At 37.8% G+C, this 9,611-nt stretch overlaps 1 long non-coding RNA gene across 1 annotated transcript in view; it reads right to left on the bottom strand.

Annotated features, from left to right (window-relative positions):
* Positions 1-241: 241 nt before the first annotated feature.
* The window catches only part of LOC142843490 (uncharacterized), a 33,083-nt gene continuing 23,713 nt past the window's right edge, over positions 242-9,611 (bottom strand). Inside the window, exon 2 of the long non-coding RNA XR_012909633.1 lies at positions 242-1,577. This is a non-coding gene — a long non-coding RNA (uncharacterized LOC142843490). The remainder of the gene's footprint in view (positions 1,578-9,611) is intronic.

Genomic DNA, 9,611 nt, shown 5'->3' with positions numbered 1-9,611 from the left:
TGCCATGTTTCCAGAGACCTGTCAAATAAATGGAGGGACTTAGTAGTCTTATCAAAGGAAACCATTGTCTTAGAAAATAACTGAGATGGGTGAATTTATTTTTGTCTTCAAGAGAGACTCTAAGTAGGCACAAACTCCAGAACATAGTTTCCTAGTCCCAAGCAGAGAAAGAAACATATGAGTGGACCAGACACCTGTCTTTATTTGGAAAACACAGACTAAGTAATGAAATAAGCACTGATTTTTAAAAAAAAATAATTTAATTAATACATTTACTTACTTGTTATTTTTTTATTCAGAATCTCATTTAATGTGGTCTTTTATTTTCTGCAGGAATAAGCCAGCCTCCCAGGGACTGACACTTGCTGTCCACTGGGCAATGCGAGTATTGCTCTCCATCCCCTCTTCCCACTAACTGGAGCTCAGTAACAGGGAGCAGAAATGGATCTTAAAACTGTGCATGGCATCAGCATCTCTAGATGCTTCTCCATTTAGAAGCTTCTCCATTCAAGGCTAAGCAGTTTCACCTTGCACTTTTGAGTTTATTTTATCAAAGTATTGAATCTGTTTTTGTGTAAAATATGTAGCTCTACTCCTTTCAATCTATTTGTTCATTGGCTAGTCTTTATTAAATGATCTATCAAACTGGTGGGACTTTTCTTTGAAGATTTCATATACAAATATACCATCATCTCCACCCTCCCAGTCCTCTTTCACCTTCTCCAGTGTTTCCATCATAGTTCTCTCTTAAATTCATATCCTCCTCTTTTTCTAGTTATTATTGTTTTGTAATATGCACATATATACATGTTTATATATAAAAACCCACAACTAGACATCTTTATTTTATGACATATTTTCCATATGTCAAAGTCTCTGCTAAGACTTTCCAGCGTGCTACATGATTTCTCTGTTAGTTCCATATCTACAGCACCATTTTTATACTCTCTGCTCAAAATTTCTAAATATTTGCAGTATTAGCATATTGGGCTCGAAAATTCTTTATTATGAGTCCTGTCCTACACTGTGTAGGGTATTTCACATTCTTTTTGACTGCTATAAGCTAGAAATCAGTAGCGTCAACCCTAATCCTCACCCTAGTTATGGCAAAAATAAAAACAATAATCATTCTCGCATCCTTCTCAAATATCCCTTGGCATCTAAAGCTCACCATTCTTTCAGCCTCGTATTGAATTTTCTGTGTCAGCTAGGAGAAGTCCATACTCGTTTTCCCCTTTCTCCCCAAAGTGTTTTTTGTTATTTTCATGAATTCATGATTCTATGTGTGGTTCGTAGTCATTAAGAAAATCTATATAATTTATCTGTAAACTTAGGAGAATGGAATTTTAAAGTGCCGATTGTATAACAGTATATTCGCATTGGAAATTAACATCTAGCTCTGTAGTTGGTTAGAAGTTTACTGTGAAGTTTGTTGATGTTGTTGCATAGTCCACATTATTATTCTCTGGGTTAGACACAAAACTGACTTGCATGTTCCCCATGAGGCTCAGATGCCAACTGATCCTCTTGACTTGGATTTGAGGCTCTTTCTTCTGCTATCCACCTTGTTTCCAGGCCTAAAATTTGGAAAACAAGATAAGGAGAAATAAAATATAGAATTAGGCTTTGGCTACATTTACAATGGAATTTTTGTTTTTACAAATGTAAGGGAAGACTTCCTCTCTGTGTGAGGGATGGAAAAATGCTGGGATAGAAAGCCCGTGCCCCAGGAATCCACTTCCTAAATAGAACCCCAGCAGCACAGACACGGAGAGAAACAATAAATGGGACCTCCTGAAACTGAAAAGCTTCTGTAAAGCAAAGGACACGGTCAACAAGAAAAAATGACAGCCTACAGAATGGGAAAAGATCAAAGACAAAGGTCTGATTTCCAAAATATACAAAGAACTCAAGAAATTGGTCACCAAAAGAACACATAATCCAGTAAAAAAAGGAGTACAGACCTAAACAGAGAACTCTCAACAGAGGAATCTAAAATGAGTAAAAGACACTTAAGGAAATGTTCAACATCCTCAGTCATCAAGGAATGCAAATCAAAACAACTCTGAGAGTCCATCTTACACCTGTAAGAATGGCCAAGATCAAAAACACTGATGACAACTTATGCTGGAGAGGTTGTGGGGAAAAGGGAATCCTTCTGTGTTGCTGGTGGGAGTGCAAGCTGGTACAGCCCTTTTGGATCTCAGTGTGGCAATTTCTCAGAAAATTAGGAAACAACGTTCCTCAAGACCCAGTAATACCACTTTTGGATATAATATCCAAAGGATGCTCAATCTTGCCACAAGAACATGTGCTCAATTATGTTCGTAGCAGCATTGTTTGTTATATTCAGAACCTAGAAAGAGCCTAAATGCCCCTCAATCAAAGAATGGATAAGGAAAATGTGGTATATTTACACAATGGAGTATTACATAGCAGAGAAAAATGGCATCTTGAATTTTGCAGGCAAATGGATGGAGCTAGAAAACATCATTTTGAGTGAGGTAACCCAGACACAGAAAGACAATTATGTACACTCACTCCTAAGTGGTTTTTAAACATAAAGCAAAGAAAACCAGCCCACAAATCACAATCCCAGAGAACTTAGATAACAATGAGGACCCTAAGAGAGACATACACAGATCTAATCTACATGGGAAGCAGAAAAAGACAAGATCTCCTGAGTAAGTTGGGAATATGGGGACCTTGAAGGAGGTTTGAAGGGGAGGGAATAGGATGGAAAGGGAGCAGAGAAAAATGTAGAGCTCAATAAAAATCAGTTAAAAAAAAGAAAGTCTGTGCCCTTGGATAATTTTTGACAAAATTTCAAACTTTAATTTAATTATTTAATCAATAATTGCAAAGAAAAAATAAATTCAGAATTTTTTTTCTCTGTCTCTTGATGTGGGCACAAAACTTATTTTAGTAAAATAGCATGTGGAAGACTGCAGGTGGGAGAGACAGCAATGGTTGCTCCCCATGAAGGTATGAAAAACATGGGGGGACAGACCCTGATCAGTGGGGAAGAGAGGACAAGTGACACTGACAGAGAATATTGTAGCTGAGGACAAGGGATCAGTCAACAAGGACACACTAGAGAAGTGGCTAGCATACAGTGAAAATGAGTTTAACACAAACCAACAGGGAAGCCATTAAGGGCAACCTAAAATTCATTGAGTTAATAACACCATGGAGAACAGTCTGGCAATTACTTGGCTGTTATCTCTGAACAATCAGAGAGGAAAAAGACTTAGAAAAGACTAAAACTAATAAAACAGAGCGTCACCATTTGGAATAGATGATGGAAATAGGAATCTACCTTAGGGAACACTCAGAGACTTTTGTTAACTAAGGGGTAGAGAATGAGATCCTGACTGAACCGTACCAAATATCTCTTATTCCATATTTTCATGTGCTAGGTGTGTTGGCTTTGATCACACTGAAGGTAAGAGTTGGTTTATCCGCTGAATTTACAAGTTTTCTGAGCACCTAGCACAGGTGGTGTAGGTGATTAGAGATGAGCAGATGAAATAGGAAAGCGTGTTTTGCCATGTGTTTTAGATTCTAATAAGGGAAAGAGAAAAATGTAATAAACACATCAACTTAAATAGTTGTGCTAAATAGACTCATAGAAAGTCGTAAGTAACATGAAAAAATGACGTAAGTTTAAACGAATTAAGAGTTCCAGATGCCAAATCAAATTAAACAGATTGAGATGAGAACTTTAAGGCTGTTGCAGTTGGGAGAAAGTTTTGATCTCAAAACTCTTAAGAACCTCAAAATCAGACAGAGCAAGGTTTTTTTTTTTTTTTTTTTTTTTTTTTTTTTTTTTTTTTTTCATACACGGGAGGAGGAAAGTGAAGAAACTGGAGGTTTTCTAGACAGGAAGGTATGCAAGCAGCAGGAGCAGGTGGCCTCGTTAGATTGCTTCAGTGTTTTCCCTTTGCAGGATGGTCTGCTCCCAGAATAAGCTATTCAGGGAAGATGACTCAGACTTTAGTGGTCTAGTCTGTGTTAAAAGTTAAGGAAAGCCAAATTCTAAGGCCCCGACTAAAGTTTGATCAAACAAGAACTGAACAATTATGTCACAGGCAGGCAGTTTGTACATGGTCACAAGGGGAGTCGCTCTCATGTACTGACAAATAAGGTGATCAGGGAAGAGCACAAGAGAAGGAACCTTAACAGTAGAGTTAAAAAGTGAGAAGGCCAAGACCTAAAAGTTTCAAGGAAGCAGAACATGCTGGTTTTAGCACAACAATGTCCCAGGAAGAGGAAGGAAGAGGAAAGGGAAAAGGCCAGTTCAAGACACCAAGGCAGGTGTACTGGTATTTTCAAAAATAAGATGATCGATTCTGCTTTCCAGAGCTTCCCCCAATGAAGAAAGTCATTTAACCTGGTTCTTTGCTATGTTATCTTGCTATATCCTCATGAGAAGCTATAATTGATTTCTCTATACATTCAAATCTTTCAAGGTGTTAGGCTTGCTTTTGTCAGTATAATGAAGCGTAAGTATTGCTTTGGCAGCCATTTCTGGGTGTACACCTTAAGTTGGTCTGGTTACTTCTACCACCTGTCCCCTGTAACACTTCTCTTGGAATACTGACTCTTAGAATAAGGGATTTTGTAGTCACTCTGCTCTGATAATCTAAAGACAAGCAGAGAAGCCACTGCTGAGCTTTTGTTCGCAGCTCCAGCCAGGCTTTCAGAATAAATTGTGAGGCTTGGGAGTGAGCCACTTTAGATAGAAAACCTAGGAGCCTTTGGACATCTGAAGACTCAGCTGATGCTGGGCTGCAATCACACAAGAACCTTGAGTGAAAGGTGAAACTGGGGTTGGGGCTGTAGCTCAGAGGCAGAGTGTTTACCTACGAGAGTCCCTGTGTTTAGAGCTCAGATACCACAAAATAAAGAAACAGTCCACCAGAAGTCAGTTCACGCATAGAAGCAGATACAAAACACTAAACTTTTATTGTTAAGAAATTAAATTTTGAAGCAGATAGGTATGGAGTGATAGATAATTATAATAAATAATCAGCAAATGAGTTTGAGACAAATGAACAAGGGAAAAATCTCATGGTAAGTGGCAAAGAATGTAATAGGAGGTGCAGTTTCAAGGAGAAAGCTTGGGATATACTCATGTAGCAGACACTGATTGTGGAATTCCAGTGGAAATACTAAGTAAGTTATAGGACAACATAGTATTGGAGTTACTAAATGTATCAGGATTGAAGATGTGAACAAAAGAATCAACAGTACGTGGGTTTTTCCGTCCATGAATGAATGAGATCATATAGGCAAACAAGTGTCCTTGGAAGAGAAGAGTGATGTGGGATTCTCTTCTAAAATGTGTGACTTTTATTGGTTAATGAATAAAGAAGCTGCTTGGGCCTATAGCAGTGAAGAATATAGCCAGGTTGGAAGAGATATAGAGAGAAAGTAGGCAGAGTCAAAGAGACACCACGTAGCTGCCAGAAGGGAAAGATGCCTGCTGGAGCCTGCCAGAAACTTGCCAGTAGGCCATGACCTTGCGGTAATACACAGATGAATAGAAATGGGTTAATACAAGATATAAGAGTTAACTAATAAGAAACCTGAGCTAATAGGCTAATCAGTGTTGTAATTGATACAGTTTCAATGTGATTATTTTGGGTCTGTGAGGCCAGAAACAAACAAGCAGTCTCTTGACAACAGAGGAGGACCAGTGTCTTCTTAATCAGAATGTAGCAGAAGGCTGTTCTTCAGTATTCCAATGTGTGAGGTGGAGAAAGGACAACAGGTAGGCAAAACTAACAATAAAAGACTAAAATGGGAAACTGGGTGGATGTGGGATGTCTAGGGAAGTGTTTGGAGGAGGAACAGCTTGTGGATTAAATACTCTTGAGAGGTCAGTTAGATCAAGAGCTGAAACTGACCTCTGTATTCAAAATTGTGGTCTCAGCTCCCCCAACCTAATCTTTTCTGGTCCTCCTATAAGCAATACAATTAAGTGTTTACTATGCATCAGGTACTTCCTAAGCCTTGGGGGACAGTAAAGCCAAATGAAATGATCCTCTAAGAAGTTTATGAGTATGCTGCCAATTAAACAATATTTACTACACAACTATTACATCTAAGGCACAGTGCTAAATACTGTGAGGAGCATAAATGTGCTGAGAGACACATGTTTAGCCTAATTGGAAACATTAAACAGAAACACAGACTTTTAAATTGTCCCATAAGCAAACCCTGTAAGATATTTCACTTCAGTAGGTGGCAGTAATCTGTAATCAAGGAATCAGGACTATAGATTGGAAAAAAAATCTAGAAAGACATCTGGGAACGCTTCTTGAAAATAAATATAACTAGAAAAGTTAGGGGACAGGGAATGGGTAGGGTATGCAGTAGAGATCACTAAATGGCAATCTTAGAAAAAGAAATGGATATATGAAGTAGATCTGAAAACATGGATGAAATTAGACATGTTCCTAAATGAAGTCAGTAAAAAAGGACAAATGTACATTAATTTAACTTACATAAAGTTTCTACAATAATTAAACACATAAATGATTTTAGGCACCCAAGGAACTCCTTGGAACACATTCTCTGAAGAATAGAGGGGACAACTTGACATTTAGAAGTGTGTGGCCCCTTTAGATGAAAGTGTTCCTCTACACAGCTTGGCTCCTTGCTGTCTTTAGACTTTTCATCAGGCACTGGTACCTATACCTTCTGAAACTTTTCATCTTCCAGCTGAATCCCCAAGAAGTGGGTCCCACTTCTCCAAAATGTCAGCCTGGCTCAACATATGCAAATGTTGAGCATTAAAGGGCACACAAAATGATCATGAGACAAGAATCACATAATAATGTTGTCACAAGATCTTTAACAAATCTCAACTTTATGATAAAAGTGCTGAAGAACATAGAAACAGAAGGGGCGTACTTCGACATAAGAAAGACTGTATGTCACAAATATATAGATGTTGCTTTACTAAATAGGAAATGACTGAAAGCATTTGTACTAGAATCAGGAGCAAGATAAGGGTTTCAACTCTCTCTGTTCTTATTTGATCTTCTCAAAATCTAAGTTAGGCTAGTGAGACACGTTAAACTAATAAAAAAAAAAGAAAAGGAAGAGCTAAAATTATCCCTATTTGCCCACAATGTTGTCCTATGCTTGAAGGATCATAAAAACTACCAGAAAAATTCTTACATTATGTAACCACTCCCAGAAAAATCCAGTAATAATTCTATTCACTATAGCTTTAAGCAAAACTAAAGCAAAACGAAGCAAAATAAAAATAAAAAAGTAAAACAGAACTAAACAAAAAATATCTAGGAAAAAAATAACATTGAGGAGATTGGCAACATTTACAATGGAAAATTTAACTCACAGAAGAAAGAAATTACAAAAACATTAGTAGATGCCATGCCATTCCATTCTCATAGTTTGTCATAATTAATATTGTGAAAGTGCTTGTATTACTGAACAAATCTGCAGATTAAGAACCATCTCCAAGAAAACTCCAATGACATTCTTCACAGAACTAGGCAAACCAATCTTACCTCTCAAATCGCAGCACAGACATCGAAAATAACCACAGCAATTCTTAGTAGAGAAACCAGTGCTGGGGCATCACCGTACATGGCACCAGTTCAATAGCAGACATATAGACCAATAGAATAGGAGAGAAGGCACAGAATTAAGTCCACGTAGTTGCAACCATCTAGTTTTTCACAAAGGTGTTAAAAACATACACTGAAAGAAGAAAACCTCTTCAAGAGATGTTGCAGAGAAAACTTCCTCCTAGAAGAATGAAAGTAGGCACACTTCTCTCACCCTGCACAAAATCAATTCAAAACTTATCAAAGACAGTAGAAGTCCTGAAACAACACTAGGAAAATGTAGATAAAATACTTCAAGATGTAGGTGACCTGAAGGGCTTTCTGAAAAAAGACCCCAATACCATTAAGAAATGACCCTGAAAACTGACAAATGGGTACGAGAAGTTAAAATGCCTTTTCACAGGAAAACAACAACAAAAACCAAATAAAACAACAAAAAACCCCAAACGAAACAAAACAAAAATCACCAGTGTGCAGAGACAGTCAGAAAAATGGGAAAAGGTTTTACCAACTATATATTGATGGGAGAGTAATATCTATCTAGGGCCTAAAAAGAGCTGTCACAATTAAATAATAAACATTAGTCAATCAATAAATGAATTGTTGAACAGAAGAAACATCTCTCAAAGGCAGAAATAAGAGAGTCCATGAATCCTAAGGAAAACAATCTACTAGATGCACATGTTATCAAACTGCCTTCTAAATTCTCATATGTACTAAATACTTCTAAATCCTTAGATATGTAGATTTGTGTGGTTCTCAGCCCATATCAGAGAAATTTCTTTTTGCAGTGAATGGTAGTTATTACAATTAGCTGAAGAGTATATATATGTATGTATGTATGTATGTATATATATATATATATATATATATATATATATGAACATATAGCTCTCAAAAGACATGGACACACATGTCTTTAATCCCAGTCCCTCAGTGGCAGAGGCAGGTGGATCTTTGTGTGTTTGAGGGCTCAACATAGTGAGTTCCAGGCCTGACAGTGCTACAAAGTAAGAAAAAAAAGCAAAAAAAGTAAACAAAAAAAATTGCTCTCACCATCTCACAGCAGTCAGAATGGCTATTATTAGGGTTACAAATGGCAACAAAGGCAGCAGTGGTCTATACTGCAGGTAAGAGTGCAAAATAGTGCAGCCAGTTTAGAAACCTGACTGGGGATTCCTAAAAATGAATGAGTGAATGAATGAATGAATGAATAAAAAGCTACCATATGACCCAGCTATTCCACTCTCAAGCACGTGTCCAATGGGAACCCTATTCTATTAACAGGATATCTGGGCATCTGTGTTCGTTTCTCCTCTTTTCATGGTAAGTAGGAAATAGAAGCAGCCTAGATAACCATCAGCTGATGAGTGAATAATGAAAATGTGGTACACGTATACAACAGGCTTTTTATTCAGCAGCAAAGAAAAACGTAATGAAATTTGCAGGAAAATGGATGGAAGTAGAAAAATTACAGTGATTGAGGTAACCCAAATAAAAAAATACAATTGGGTGTTTGGAGGAAGTCACCCCTCACGACTAGACGCTGTTCCAAGAAACTGTGGGTTACTGAATATAGTTTCTAGTCTTTGGCATGAGATACCTCCACAGGATCAGGTCAGGGAGTCCCCAGAAGCCCCCAGAGCCCTTTTGGTGGCTCACTGGAATAAGAAGATAAGATTCTATTACAGGTGATACCATACATGTTGGCTGTAAGATAAAGTAAATGCGGATGGGTACTGAGCTGGGGACTTCCTCCATTCTGTCTAGCATTCTGAGCACCAGAGGGTGCTGAGTGGATTGCTGGGGAAAAACAGACATTAAGGGTCTTGCCAAGCTTTGACTCCAATTAACCAGAAGTCCAACGGCAAAGCTGTTTCCACTGGTGCAGTAGTATTGACTCTGGTGCGAGTACCCAGCTGCTCTCTGGCTTTGATGTCTTCTCCATGAGTGGAGATGATCTACGCCAAGTACTTTTATCTTTAAGTCATTTTTAAACCTTTAATC

The sequence above is a fragment of the Microtus pennsylvanicus genome, chromosome 2, assembly GCF_037038515.1.
Source record: "Microtus pennsylvanicus isolate mMicPen1 chromosome 2, mMicPen1.hap1, whole genome shotgun sequence".
Taxonomy (NCBI): Eukaryota; Metazoa; Chordata; class Mammalia; order Rodentia; family Cricetidae; genus Microtus; species Microtus pennsylvanicus.
Note: the sequence above shows the minus strand (reverse complement) of the source record. Positions and strands in the feature narration are given on the sequence as shown.